Below are 16,644 nucleotides of genomic sequence, written 5' to 3' on the forward strand. Positions count from 1 at the left end.
TCTCACTACCTCACATTTGTACTCCACAGTTGCTTTCATATGTTGTTTATTCAGATAAGTTAATATCTTAACTGATTATTCAGAATTAAGGCCTGTATGTATGTTATGTTAATGGTCTTTTTCTATGCCTACATTCTATCTCTAGAAATATGGAAGCATTATGAATGTCAACACGTTGTTGGTCTCCTGAATTGCACAGCTGTCACATGATAACCTTATATATGACTGGCTAGCTTTAAGTTTTCCCTGCTGTACTCAGGGTTTCTCTGAATTCCTCAGTATAAATTTTACTTTCTTGAAGTCAGTATTTATGTTTTCATTTTATAAATTGAAAAAGATTGAATCATAATTTGCTATCTGTCACATAAGTGGTGGTGTTGGGACTCAGATCTACATCTTTTGATTATGAATCTCATTGTTTCCCAAATTCTCATTCTAGAATAAGCTTCTTGCTAGAATAGACAGATAATTTGGATGAGGAATTGAAGTATTCAATAATCATAAGCATTCTGTTGTGGAGTGATGCACTAAACTAGTTTAAACTCCTCAAGACATTTTCAATTTCTCTGTCTTTTTCCTTCTAAGAGATTCCTTTTTACATATACAACCAAGACATTTAAAAAGCATTATAGTATAATTACTATATCACTGTAATCTTTCTTCAGTTTCAAAATTATATTTTAATTTCTTAACCTTTCTTATGAACTGAATTTGGCTGACACATTTTCCTCAAGTGCTTTGTAGTTTTTTATTATTTTTTTCTTTTTGAGGCTTTATCTTCCTGAAATCTTCCTGAAATAAGTTTTTTCAGGCTAAATCGTTGGAAGCTATAATATGTATTACTGGTTGGTTTTTACTTTGTAAAGAAAATAAAGGAAATTAAAAATGTCAACTTAGAGGATAAGCCTTTGCAACTGGAATATATCTCAGAAACCTAATTCAAAAATTTCATTTTTCTGTGAAAAAATAAAAAGACACAAAAGGATGTGCTTTACCCAGTTGAAAATCCTCTATGTATGTAAAGATTGTTTATTAACTTACTTATTGTCCTTCCTGTTACACCAAGAACACTGCACAAGACATCATTCCATAAGGTTTCCATTGTCTTAGATACATCCCTGCACAAGACACTTTCCTCTAGAAAACAGTTTTAAAATAGTCTCCATGCTTCTCCATGATTTAGGATTCTTATGATGTCCTTTTTGTTTACACTAAACTATATCTGGCCAATCTTACACAATTCTGAGAATTTGGATTATATTTAAAATCAAAATCACAATAATTTGAAATTTACATGTTCTTGACTTTTTTTTTTTTTGGCTGCGCTTGGTCTTCATTGCTGCGTGTGGGCTTTCTTTAGTTGCGGCGAGCGGGGGCTACTCTTCGTTGCGGTGCGCGGGCTTCTTACTGTGGTGGCTTCTTTTGTTGCAGAGCACGGGCTCTAGGAGTGTGGGCTTCAGTAGTTGTGGCATGCAGGCTCAGTAGTTGTGGCTCGCGGGCTCTAGAGCGCAGGCTCAGTAGTTGTGGCACACAGGCTTAGTCGCTCTGTGGCATGTGGGATCTTCCCCGACCAGGGCTCGAACCTATGTCCCCTGCATTGGCAGGTGGATTCTTAACCACTGCACCACCAGGGAAGTCCCAGTTCTTGACTTTTTATTAAAGAAAACAAGGCTTTTAAAAATTTTGTCACTCTTAAGGTCATTTTTCTCCCCCAAAATCACAACAGCTTACATGCTGTCCTTTGGCTTAGGGAAGATAAACGAAGGAATTCTCCCTTCTGCTCCCTGCAACCCCCTGCCATTGAATTAAGTTGATTGCCTCTTAATCCTGGATGAGATCATGAACTCTGACACTTGCTTACCTGGTAAGCTCAAATTCACCTATGGGACATTTATTTTAAATTATTTTTTAATTTAATTTTAAAATTTTAAACATATACAATAGTAGAAATAATAGTATAATGAACCCCTATATATCTGTCATCCAGATTATATAGTTACCAAGATTTTGCCACATTTGCTTCATTTATCCTCCTTTTTGCTTTATTGAAGCGTGGAAAACAAATCTCAGATATTATATCATTTTACCCCTATATATTTCAGTGTGCCTTTCTAAAAATGGATATTTTCTTATATAATCGCAGTGATAATCATAAAATTTTCAACTGATATTCAATTATAGCAAAAATTTGTGAATGCATATTCAAATGATGGAGATCCAGGAAACAGTCCTTTAGTGTATATTTAAGGAACAGTGATTAGTGAAGGTTGACTAAAGTATAGGACATATGTATGTACAAAGGATTTAGTAGAAAAGGTTGAAAATATGTATTTGATTCACACTGTGGGCACTAATAATAAGCCCTAGATACTGAGCTAGATGCCTTACATATATCTTATTCCTATCATATAGGCATTATCAACCCTATTTTACACATTAAGAAATTAATTCTTGGCTAGTGATATGATGAAAACTGCTTAAGGAAGATTAAACGATGTACTATATTGAGTAAATTAAATATTAAGCACTTATTCTGGATTGATTGTTTTGACCTGATTCATGCATTCATTCATTTACTTAAATATTTATGGAGTGGGTCTTACACACCATGGACGTTAACAATCTAATGGGGAAGACAGAACTTAAATATACATAAGATATAGATATGGTTTGCTAAGGAAATATATGGTAGAACTCTTAGTGTCTTTTTGTGATTAAAAAACAAACTTATGGTCTTTTTGTTAAATATGGAAATCAAAATCCACAAAGAAGGAAATTTTAATTACTCATTACTTACTGCCAATGACATTGCCAGGGAAGGGGAAAGTCCATGAAGGACTGTTTATTGACTTGCATTGGCCTGTCCTAGAACTGATACACATCTTCTACTCATATTCTGTTAAATAGAACTCAGTCTTCTGTCGCTGAATTGAGGGTGGGAAATTTAGTTTAGCTCTGTGCCTAGGAAGATGAGAAAGAAAAGGTTTTATTGACCACCTAGGCAGTCTCCCTCACATATTTATTAATTTCAGTTTATTCATTTTTCAAACTCTGGAAGGAGATTCCCAAACTATGACTCTGGTGCTCAGTCACTTAATTGTACAGTTAACTTCTTGAATCAATGTTCCTGGACACTGTGTCAATATGGTCTGAAATAACAAGCTTCTCCTTTGGACTCATTTCTTCTTTTTTTTTTTGCGGTACGTGGGCCTCTCACTGTTGTGGCCTCTCCCGTTGCGGAGCACAGGCTCCGGACGCGCAGGCTCAGCGGCCATGGCTCACGGGCCTAGCTGCTCCGCGGCATGTAGGATCTTCCCGGACCGGGGCACGAACCCGTGTCCTCTGCATCGGCAGGTGGACTTTCAACCACTGCGCCACCAGGGAAGCCCTCATTTCTTCTTTCAAGTGATTAAAATGCACTGTGTTGGGATAAGTCACTCACTTTTGCGTTTTTCATCTAGACAATATAATCCATGCATTGTTTATTTTTGGTTAAAAAGAAATCCATCTGTTCTGGACACAGAGAGACTGTTCATTTCCTCATAATCTGCAATAGGTTTAGGACATTAAACCTGATAGGCTAGATGAGCAAATCATAGAAGTGACAGGTTGGTTCAGCCTTTAGTTAAGGAAGTGTTACATGATACACAATAAACATTACAAATTCACACAGAATAGAGCTGGACCTCAGCTCTGAAACTTAGTACTCTTAAATTTAACTTATTCTAAATTAGTGCAGCACAGTGTAAGAGAGAGAATGGATTAACATGTGGAATCATTGTAGAATTATTTGTAGAAGTATTTGAATTATGTATATGATAAAAGGAAATGTATTCCTTTCTTCAAGGAAATGTTCTAGCAATGTCATTACCAACAAAGTTATAATTTATTCAAATAAGCTTGAAATATTTCATCTGATCCTGGAGTTCATTTTATCATTTATTCATTCATTTCTTCATTACATCATAATGAACATGTTTCCATATTGTCTTTACCCATTATTTAAAGGGTAATCATCTTCTTCAAGATCCCTGTCACCTTCATCAGTGACTCATACTCTCCTGCTCTCACCTTCAGCCTCAGGTCCTTTACACGTGATATTCCGTCTGCCTGGAAAGCTATTCCCACAGATATCCATAGGGTATTCATTCATTTCTCAAAGATCTTTACTCAAATATCGCCATAATAGAGAGGTCTTTCCTGACCTCTTTATTTAACGTAACAGCTCTCTTGGTGCTCTCTATCCCCCTTACCTAGCTGTATTTTAAATTATAATTATAACTCATCACTCTCCTCTTTACCCCCACCCCGGAGGATGGAACATTGTTTTGCTTGTTTTTGTATGCTTAGCACCTAGAACAATGTCTGGCTGGCATATAGTAGGATCTTAATATAAGTATTGAGTAGGATCTTAATAATATATATATATATAGTGTATTATATATATATATACACTACATATACATAAATATATGTAGTGTATATCAGGCATAATTCCAATACACTAGGATCACAGCTGAGACACTGAACAATCAGAATGAAGGAAGATCTAAAATGTTTCCAATGTTGTTCTATCCATCCAGACGGTGATATATTAGAAAAGAAAAATAATGATCCAAATAACTTTACATTTTTTTTTTTTTGGCGGTACGTGGGCCTCTCGCTGTTGTGGCCTCTCCCGTTGTGGAGCACAGGCTCCGGACGTGCAGGCTCAGCGGCCATGGCTCACAGGCCCAGCCACTCCACAGCATGTGAGATCTTCCCAGACCAGGGCACGAACCCGTGTCCCCTGCATCGGCAGGCGGACTCTCAAACACTGCGCCACCAGGGAAGCCCTAACTTTACATTTTGAAGGGTCTTTCCACACATGAGAGCGTGGCATGGACATATATACACTACCAAATGTAAAATAGATAGCTAGTGGGAAGCAGCCACATAGCACAGCGAGATCAGCTCGGTGGTTTGTGACCACCTAGAGGGGTGAGATAGGGAGGGTGGGAGGGAGGGAGATGCAAGAGGGAGGAGATATGGGAATATATGTATACATATAGCTGATTCACTTTGTTATAAAGCAGAAACTAGCACAGCATTGTAAAGCAATTATACTCCAATAAAGATGTTAAAAAAAAGAAAGCATAGAGAATTCAGAAAAATATATCTACAGATGTAAAAGCCAAAATTTTGCATGGATTCTATTATGCTCTGTCTACAATCCTTACTTTTGTAGTATACAGTTAAGTGCAAGATAATTACAGAATAAAATACATAGCCACCTTTCATAATTAAAACTCAAAAAATTGACCCTATTTACCATAAAAGATTTCTCTCATTCAAGTAAAGATCATCTGAATTAAACATTTTTAATTCCCTAAAAAAAAAAATTAAAAGAAGCTGAGATGGAGCCAAAATGGTAGAGTAGGAAGACCTTGAACTCACCTCCTCCCCTAAGCACACCAAGATTACAGCTATTTACAGAGCAATTATTGGTGAGAAAAAACTGGAAGACTAGCAGAACAGATCTTCTACAACTAAAGATATAAAGAAGGAACTACAAAGAGACAGGTAGGAGGGGCAGAGATGTGGTATAGTCATGACCCATAACCCTAGGTGGGCACCCCACAAATGGGAGGATAATTACATTGCAGAGGTTCTACTAAAGGAGCAAGCGATCTGAGCCCCACATAGGCTCCCCAGCCTGGGGGTCCTGCACTGAGAAGACAAGCTTCCAGAACATTTGGCTTGGAAGGCCAGTGGCACTCACTTTCGTGAGACCAGAGGGCTGTGGAAAATAGAGACTCCACTCTTAAAGGGTGAACACAAAATCTCGCATGCACTGGGACCCAGGGAAGAAGCAGCAATTTGAAAGGAGCCGGGCTCAGACCCACCTGATGATCTTGGAGAGCCTCCTGGAGAAGCAGGGGACAACTGGAGCTCACCCTGGGGACAGAGATGTTGGTGGCAGCCATTTGGGGGAGCTCATTCTATCACGAGGACACTAGTGCTGGCAAGTGCCATTTTGGAATGCTCCCTCAAGCTTATTAGTGCTGGGACCAGGCCCCTCCCATTAGCCTGTGGGCACCAATACTGGAACATCTCAGACCAAGCACCTAGCCAGGCAGGGACACAGCCCCGCCCACTAGCAGGGCTGCTGCCTTAAGAACCCCTGAGCCCACAGGTGCCCCAGGGCCTGGCCTTGTCCACCAGAGGGCCCAGGACCTGGCCCCACACACCAGTGTGCCAGCATTAGCCCTGGGACACCCCAGGACCCTGCATCTAGAGACCCAGGGACCTGACTTCGCACACCAGTGGGTCAGCACTAGCACTGGGAACCCACCAGCTGGCCAAAACACCAACTTCAGAGCACCCAGAGTTCTGCAACCAGAGACCCTGAGACTCAGCTCTGCCCACCAGTGAGCTGGCACTAGCCCCAGGATCCCCTGGGCCTCAGTCCTGCCAACCAGCAGGCCAACACCAGCTTAGGGACCACTGGACCCTGCAGCCAGAGACCCCAGGCCCTAGCTCCACCCACCAGTGGGCAGAAAACAGCTCTGTGATCCCCTGGGTCCCAGCCCCACCAACCAGTGGGGGACACCAGCCCCAGGACCACCAGAGCCCTTCAACCTCTAGTACCAAGACCCAGCCCATCCACCAGCAGGCCAGGACCAGCCCTGGGACCCCCAGGGACCTACAGCCAGAGTCCTGGGATCCAGCACAACTCACCAGCAGGTCAACACCTGCTTTGGGACACCACAGACCCCACAGTCAGCTGTGTCAGGAACTGGCCCCATCCACTAGCAGGCCAACACTAGATCCAGAACCTGGCTCCACCCACCAGTGGGCAAGCACTAGACCCAGGATCCCCTGGGGCATTGAAGCCAGCAGCCTTGTTACCCAGCTCCACCAACCAGTGAATGGCAGGCTCTGCACAAGGCAGTGCCTGGCAACCAACTGGACCTAGGGCCAGCCATGCCTACCAGACTACCCACAGTAGCTAGCCCGCCATAACAGAAGGACCCATGCAGTCCACATAGAGGGGCACCCTCTAGAACATATAGCTCTGGTGACCAGGTGGTGTGCACCGCTGGGGTGCATAGGATATCTCCTACAAAAGGCCACTTTTCCAAGATTGGGAAACAAACAACCTACAAGATACATAGAATAAAGCCCAGCAAATTAGGCAAAATGAGTCAACAGAGGAATATGGTTCATACAAAAGAACAAGATAAAAACCCAAAAGAGGAACTAAGTGAAGAAGAGATAGGTAATCTTCCCAAAAGAGTGTTCAAGGTAATGATCATGATGATGCTCAACGAACTCTGAAGAAGATTGGATGAAAAGAGTGAGAAATTAGAAGTTTTAAACAAAGAGAAAATATAAAGAAGAACCAAGCAGCACTGAAGAATACAATAACTGAAATGAAAAACATATTAGAAGGAATCAACAGTAGATTTAATGATACAGAGGAGGGATCAGCAAGCTGGAAGACAGAGTAGTGGAAATCACTGAAGCTGAACAGCAAAAAGGAAAAAGAATAAAAAGAAATGAGCACAGTTTGAAAGACCTCTGGGACAACATCAAGTGTACTAACATACAAATTATAGGGGTCCCAGAAGGAGAAGAGAGTGAAAGGGGCAGAGAATATATTTGAAGGCATAATAGCTGAACACTTCCCTACCCTAGGAAAAGAAATGGACATCCAGGTCCAGGAAGCACAAAGAGTCCCAAAGAGAAAGAGGACCACACCAAGACACATTGTAATTAAAATGGCAAAAATTAAAGATAAAGAGAGAATATTAAAAGCAGCAAGGGAAAAGCAACAAGTTACATACAAGGGAACTCCCATAAGGCTATCAGCTGACTTTTCAGCAGAAATTCTTCAGTCGAGAAGGGAGTGGCAGGATATATTTAAATTGACGAAAGGGAAAAACCTACAACCAAGAATACTCTACCCAGCACATCTCTCGTTCAGATTTGATGGAGAGATCAAAAGTTTTACAGACAGGCAAAATCTAAAAGAGTTCAACACCACCAAACCAGCTTTACAAGAAAAGTTAAAGGGACTTCTCTAAGCAAAAAAGTAAAAGCCACAACTAGAAACATGAAAATTGTAAAAGGAAAAATCTCATTGGTAAAGGCAAATATACAGTAAATGTAGTAAATCAGCCACGTATAAAGCTAAAAAGAAGGCTAAAAGACAAAAATAGTAAAATCATCTTTATCTGCTATAAGTAGTTAAGGGATACACAAAACAAAAAGACTTAAAATATGATGTCAAAAACAGTAAATGTGGTGGGGGTACTAAAAATGCAGGATTGTTAAAATGTGTTTGGGAGAGACCTTCAAGACGGTGGAAGAGTAAGACGTGGAGATCACCTTCCTCCCCACAAATACATCAGAAATACATCTACATGTGGAACAACTCCCACAGAATACCTACTGAATGCTGACAGAAGACCTCACACTTCCCAAAATGCAAGAAACTCCCCACATACCTGGGTAGGACAAAAGAAAAAACAGAGACAAAAGAAGAAGGATGGGACCTGCACCTCTGGGAGGGAGCTGGGAAGGAGGAAAAGTTTCCACACACTAGGAAGCCGCTTCACTGGTGGAGACTGTGGGTGGATGGGGGGAAGCTTTGGAGCCACAGAGGAGAGCGCAGCAACAGAGGTGCAGAGGGCAAAGCGGAGAGATTCCCGCAAAGAGGATCAGTGCTGACCAGCACTCACCAGCTTGAGAGGCTTGTCTGCTCACCCACCGGGATGGGTGGGGGCTGGGAGCTGAGGCTTCAGCTTCAGAGGTCAGATCCCAGGGAGAAGACTGGGGTTGGCTGCGTGAACACAGCCTGAAGGGGGCTAGTGTGCCACACTCATCTGGAAGAGAGTCCGGGAAAAAGTCTGGAACTGCCTAAGAGGCAATAGGCCATTGTTTCAGGGTGCTCGAGGAGAGGGGATTAAGAGCACCACCTAAATGAGCTCCAGAGAAGGGCTCGAGCTGCGGCTATCAGAGTGAACACCAGGGATGGGCATGAAATGCTATGGCTGCTGCTGCAGCAACCAAGAAGCCTGTGTGCAAGCACAGGTCACTATCCACACCTCCCCTCCCAGGAGCCTGTGCAGCCCACCACTTCCAGGGTCCTGTGATCCAGGGACAACTTCCCTGGGAAGTTGCACCTCAGGCTGGTGCAACCTCATGCCAGCCTCTGCCACCACAGGCTCACTCTGCATTCCGTACGGCCCCCTACTGCCAGCCTGAGTGAGCCAGAGCTCCTAATCAGCTGCTACTTTAACCCCGTCCTGTCCGAGGGAAGAACAGATGCCCTCAGGCAACCTACACGCAGAGGCAAGGCCAAATCCAAACCTGAACACCATGAGCTGTGTGAACAAAGAAGACGAAGGGAAGTTTCTCCCAGCAGCCTCAGGAGCAGTGGATTAAATCTCCACAATCAACTTGATGTACCCTGCATCTGTGGAATACCTGAATAGACAACAAATAATCCCAAAATTGAGGCGGTAGACTTTGGGAGCAAAGATATATATTTTTTCTTCATTTTTCTCTTTTGGTGAGTGTGTATGTGTATGCTTCTTTGTGTGATTTTGTCTGTATAGCTTTGCTTTTACCAGTTCTCCTAGGGTTCTGTCCATCCGGTTTTTTGTGTTTTTGTTTTTTAACATAGTTTTTAGTGCTTGTTATCATTGGTGTATTTGTTTTTAGGTTTGGTGGCTCTCTTCTTTCTTTTTTCCTTTTTTTATGCTTTTTAATTTTTTTATTTTTAATAATTATTTTTTACTTTAATAACTTTTGTTTTATTTTTTCTTTCTTTCTTTCTCCCTGCTCTTCTGAGCTGTGTCTTGGTGCTCCGGCTGGGTGTCAGGCCTGTGCCACTGAGGTGGGAGAGCAAAGTTCAGGACACTGGTCCACCAGAGACCTCCCAAATCCACATAATATCAAATGGTGAAAGCTCTCCAAGAGATCTCCATCTCAACGCTAAGACCCAGCTCCATTCATCGACCAGCAAGCTACAGTGCTAGACACCCTATGCCAAACAACTAGCAAGACAGGAACACAACCCCATCCATTAGCACAGAGGCTACCTAAAATCATAAGGTCACAGGCACCCCAAAACACACCACCAGACACGGTCCTGCCCACTAGAAAGATAAGATCTAGCCTCATCCACCAGGACAAAGGCACTAGTCCCCTCCACCAGGAAGCCTACACAACCCACTGAACCAACTTTAAACACTGGCAGTAGACATCAAAAACAACAGGGACTACGAACCTGCAGCCTGTGAAAAGGAGACCCCAAACACAGTAAGTTAGGCAAAATGAGAAGACAGAGAATCACACAGCAGATGAAGGGGCAAGGTAAAAACCCATAAGACCAAACAAATGAAGAAGAAATAGGCAGTCTACTTGAAAAAGAATTCAGAGTAATGACAGTAAACATGATCCAAAATCTAGGAAACTGAATGGAGAAAATACAAGAAACGTTTAACCAGGACCTAGAAGAACTAAATAGCAAACAAACAATGATAAGCAACACAATAAATGAAATTTAAAATTCTCGAGAAGGAATCAATAGCAGAATAACTGAGGCAGAAGAATGGATAAGTGACCTGGAAGATCAAATAGTGGAAATAACTACTGCAGAGCAGAATAAAGAAAAAAGAATGAAAAGAACTGAGGACAGCCTCAGAGACCTCTGGGACAACATTAAATGCACCAACATTCGAATTATAGGGGTTCCAGAAGAAGAAGAGAAAAAGAAAGGGACTGAGAAAATATTTGAAGAGATTATAGTTGAAAACTTCCCTAATATGGGAAAGGAAATTGTTAATGAAGTCCAGGAAACGCAGAGAGTCCTATACAGGATAAATCCAAAGAGAAACATGCCAAGACACATATTAATCAAACTGTCAAAAAATAAATACAAAGAAAAAATATTAAAAACAACAGGGGAAAAACGACAAATAACATACAAGGGAATCCCCATATGGTTAACAGCTGATCTTTCAGAAGAAAATCTGCACACCGGAAGGGAGTGGCAGGACATATTTAACGTGATGGAAGGGAAAAACCTACAACAAAGATGACTCTATGCAGCAAGGATCTCATTCAGATTAGACAGAGAAATTAAAACCTTTACAGACAGGCAAAAGCTAAGAGAATTCAGCACCACAAAACCAGCATTACAACAAATGCTAAAGGAACTTCTCTAGGCAGGAAACACAAGAGAGGGAAAAGACCTACAATAACAAACCGAAAACAATTAAGAAAATGGTAATAAGAACATACATATCGATAATTACCTTAAATGTAAATGGACTAAATGCTCCCAAAAAAGACATAGACTAGCTGAATGGATACAAAAACAAGACGCGTATATATGCTGTCTACAAGAGACCCACTTCAGATCTAGGGACAAATACAGACTGAAAGTGAGGGGATGGAAAAAGATCTTCCATGCAAATGAAAATCAAAAGAAAGCTGGAGTAGCAATTCTCATATGAGACAAAAGAGACTTTGAAATAAAGACTATTACGAGAGACAAGGAAGGACAGTACATAATTATCAAGAGATCAATCCAAGAAGAAGATATAACAATTGTAAATATCTGTGCACACAATATAGGAGCACCTCATTACATAAAGCAAATGCTAACAGCCATAAAAAGGAAAATCAATAGTAATACAGTAATAGTAGGCGACTTCAACACCCCACTTACACCAATGGAGATGTCATCCAAAAAGAAAATAAATAAGGAAACACAGCTTTAATTGATATATTAAAAAAGATGGACTTTATTGATATTTATAGGACATTCCATCCAACAACGACAGAATACACTCTCTTCTCAAGTGCTCATGGAACATTCTCCAGGATAGATCATATCTTGGGTCACAAATCAAGCCTTGGTAAATTGAAGAAAATTGAAATCGTATCAAGTATCTTTTCTGACCACAATGCTATGAGATTAGATATCAATTAAAGTAAAAAAATATGTAAAAAATACAAATACACGGAGGCTAAACAATACATTACTTAATAACCAAGAGATCACTGAAGAAATCAAAGAGGAAATCAAAAAATACCTAGAAACAAATGACAATGAAAACACGATGACCCAAAACCTATGGGATGCAGCAGAAGCAGTTCTAAGAAGGAAGTTTATAGCAATACAATCCTACTTCAAGAAACAAGAAACATCTCAAATAAACAACCTAACCTTACACCTAAAGCAATTAGAGAAAGAAGAACAAAAATATCCAAAGTTAGCAGGAGGAAAGAAATCATAAAGATCAGATCAGAAATAAATGAAAAAGAAATGAAGGAAACAATTGCAAAGATCAATAAAATGAAAGGCTGGTTCTTTGAGAAGATAAACAAAACTGATAGACCATTAGCCAGACTCAAGAAGAAAAAAAGGGAGAAGTCTCAAATCAGTAGAATTAGAAATGAAAAAGGAGAAGGAACTACTGACACTGCAGAAATAGAAAGGATCATGAGAGATTACTACAAGCAACACTATGCCAAAAAAATGGACAACCTGGAAAAAATGCACAATTCTTAGAAAAGCACAACCTTCCAAGACTGAACGAGGAAGAAATAGAAAATATAAACAGACCAATCACAAACACTGAAATTGAGACTGTGATTAAAAATCTTCCAACAAACAAAAACCCAGGACCAGATGGCTTCACAGGTGAATTCTATCAAACATTTAGAGAAGAGCTAACACCTGTCCTTCTCAAACTCTTCAAAAATATAGTAGAGGGAGGAACACACCCAAACTCATTCTATGAGTCCACCATCACCTGGATACCAAAATCAGACAAAGATGTCACAAAGAAAGAAAACTACAGGCCAATATTACTGGTGAACATAGATGCAAAGATCCTCAACAAAATACTAGCAAACAGAATCCAACAGCACATTAAAAGGATCATGCACCATGACCAAGTGTGGTTTATCCCAGGAATGCAAGGATTCTTCAGTATACACAAATCAATCAATGTGATACACCATATTAACAAACTGAAGGATAAAAGCCATATAATCATCTCAATAGATGCAGAAAAAGCTTTTGACAAAATTCAACACTGATTTATGATAAAAACCCTTCAGAAAGTAGGAATAGAGGGAACTTCCCTCAACATAATAAAGGCCATATGTGACAAACCCACAGCCAAGATCATCCTCAGTGGTAAAAAACTAAAACCATTTCCACTAAGATCAGGAACAAGACAAGGTTGCCCACTCTCACCACTCTTATTCAAGATAGTTTTGGAAGTTTTAGCCACAGTAGTCATAGAAGAAAAAGAAATAAAAGGAATCCAAATCAGAAAAGAAGAAGTAAAGCTGTCACTGTTTACAGATGACATGATACTATACATAGAGAAACCTAAAGACGCTACCAGAAAACTACTAGAACTAATCAATGAAGTTGGTAAAGTAGCAGGATACAAAATTAATGCACAGAAATCTCTGGCATTCCTATACACTAATGATGAAATATCTGAAAGGAAATTAAGGAAACACTACCATTTACCATTGCAACAAAAAGAATAAAATCCCTAGGAATAAACCTACCTAAGGAGACAAAAGATCTGTATGCAGGAAACTACAAGACACTGATGAAAGGAATCAAAGACGATACAAACAGATGGAGAGATATACCATGTTATTGGATTGGAAAAATCAACATTGTGAAAATGACTCTACTACCCAAAGGAATGTACAGATTCAATGCAATCCCTATCAAACTAACAATGGCATTTTTCACAGAACTGGAACAAAAAATTTCATAAATTGTATGGACGCAGAAAAGACTCCAAATAGCCAAAGCACTCTTGAGAAAGAAAAACGGAGTGGGAGGCATCAGGATCCTGGACTTCAGACTATACTACAAAGCTATAGTAATCAAGACAGTATGGTAGTGACACAAAAACAGAAATATAGATCAATGGAACAGGATAGAAAGCCCAGAGATAAACCCATGCACATATGGTCACCTTATTTTTGATAAAGGAGGCAAGAAGATACAATGGAGAAAAGACAGCCTCTTCAATAACTGGTGCTGGGAAAACTGGGCAGCTACATGTAAAAGAATGAAATTAGAACACTCCCTAACACCGTACACAAAAATAAACTCAAAATGGATTAAAGACCTAAATGTAAGGCCAGACACTATACAACTCTTACAGGAAATCATAGGGAGAACACTGTGACATAAATCACAGCAAGATCCTTTTTGACCCACCTCCTAGAGAAATGGAAATAAAAATAAACAAATGGGACCTAATGAAACTTAAAAGATTTTGCACAGCAAAGGAAACCATAAACAAGATGGAAAGACAAACCTCAGAATGGGAGAAAATATTTGTAAATGAAGCAACTGACAAAGGATTAACCTCCAAAATATACAAGCAGCTCATGCAGCTCAATATCAAAAAACAACAAACACCCAATCCAAAAATGGGCAGAATACCTAAATAGACATTTCTCCAAAGAAGATATACAGATTGCCAACAAACACATGAATGGATGCTCAACATCACTAATCATTAGAGAAATGCAAATCAAAACTACAGTGAGGTATCACCTCATACCAGTCAGAATGGCCATCATCAAAAAATCTACAAAAAATAAACACTGGAGAGGTTGTGGAGAAAAGGGAACCCCCTCTTGCACTGTTAGTGGGAATGTGAATTGATAGAGCCACTTGGGAGAACAGTATGGAGCTTCTTAAAAAACTAAGAACAGAACCACCATACGACCCAGGAATCCCACTACTGGGCATATACTCTGAGAAAACCATAATTCAAAAAGAGCCATGTACCACAATGTTCGTTGCAGCTCTATTTACAACCGCCAGGATATGGAATCAACCTAGTTGTCCCTCAACAGATGAATGGATAAAGAAGATGTGGCATATATATACAATGGAATATTATTCAACCATAAAACGAAACGAAATTGAGTTATTTGTAGTGAGGTGGACGGACCTAGAATCTGTCATACAGAGTGAAGTATGTCAGAATGCGTAAAACAAAAAATCTATGCTAACACATATATATGGAATCTAAAAAAAACCCCATGGTTCTGAAGAATCTAGGGGTAGGACAGGAATAAAGACGCAGACGTAGAGAATGGAGTTGAGGACATGGGGAGGCCAAAGGGTAAGCTGGGACGAAGTGAGAAAGTGGCATGGACTTATATATACCACCAAATGTAAAATAGAGAGCTAGTGGAAAGCAGCCACATAGCAAAGGGAGATCAGTTCGGTGCTTTGTGACCACCTATAGTGGTAGGATAGGGAGGTTGGTGGGGAGACACAAGAGGGAGGATATATGGGGATATATGTATATGTATAGCTGATTCACTTTGTTATAAAGCAGAAACTAACACACCACTGTAAAGCAATTATACTACAGTAAAGATGTTTAAAAAAGTGCTTTTGAACTTAAGAGATCAGCAACTTAAAATAATCACATATATATATATATTTCTATGTACAATGTGGAAAATATAGTAAATAAGTATGCAATATCTTTGTATGGTGACATAACTAAACTTAACGTGGTGATCGTTTTGAAATGTATAGAAATACCAAATCAGTGTGTTTTGTAGCAAGAACTAACATAGTGTTGTAGGTCAGTTATACTTCAAAAACAAACAGACAAGCAAACTCATAGAAAAAGATATTGGATATGTTGTTGCCAGAGGTAGGGGATGAAGGGAGGGAGAATTAGATGAAGGCAATCAAAAGGTACAAAGTTTCAGTTATAGGATGAGTAAGTAGTAGGGATATAATGTACAGCAGAATAAATATAATTAACACTGTTTTATGTTATATATAAAAGTTGTTAAGAGTACATCTTAAGTGTTCTCACCACAAGGAAAAATTTTTTCTCTGTTTCTTTAATTTTGTATCTGTACAAGGTAATGGATGTTCACTATACTTACTGTGGAAATTATTTCATGATGTATGTAAGTCAAATTATTATGCTGTATGCCTTAAACTTATAGAGTGCTGTATGTCTATTACATGTCAATAAAAGTGGATGAAGAAAAGAAAGAATTAACAATGTTGTTTGTTGCTCAGAGGTCCTGGACAAATGTCCATCCTTGGTCCTTAGGTTTTCTTATTGGTTAAAATGGGAGTGTTACAGGACTAGTACAGGGGTTCAAGAGGCCTTGAACTGGGCATATACCCTGAGAAAACCGAAATTCAAAAAGAGTCATGTACCAAAATGTTCATTGCAGCTCTATTTACAATAGCCCGGAGATGGAAACAACCTAAGTGCCCATCATCGGATGAATGGATAAAGAAGATGTGGCACATATATACAATGGAATATTACTCAGCCATAAAAAGAAACGAAATTGAGCTATTTGTAATGAGGTGGATAGACCTAGAGTCTGTCATACACAGTGAAGTAAGTCAGAAAGAAAAAGACAAATACCATATGCTAACACATATATATGGAATTTAAGAAAAAAGAAAATGTCATGAAGAACCTAGGGGTAAGGCAGGAATAAAGACGCAGACCTCCTAGAGAACGGACTTGAGGTTATGGGGAGGGGGAAGGGTGAGCTGTGATGGGGCGAGAGAGAGTCATGGACATATACACACTAACAAAC

This window comes from Orcinus orca, chromosome X (assembly GCF_937001465.1).
Source record: "Orcinus orca chromosome X, mOrcOrc1.1, whole genome shotgun sequence".
NCBI lineage: Eukaryota > Metazoa > Chordata > Mammalia > Artiodactyla > Delphinidae > Orcinus > Orcinus orca.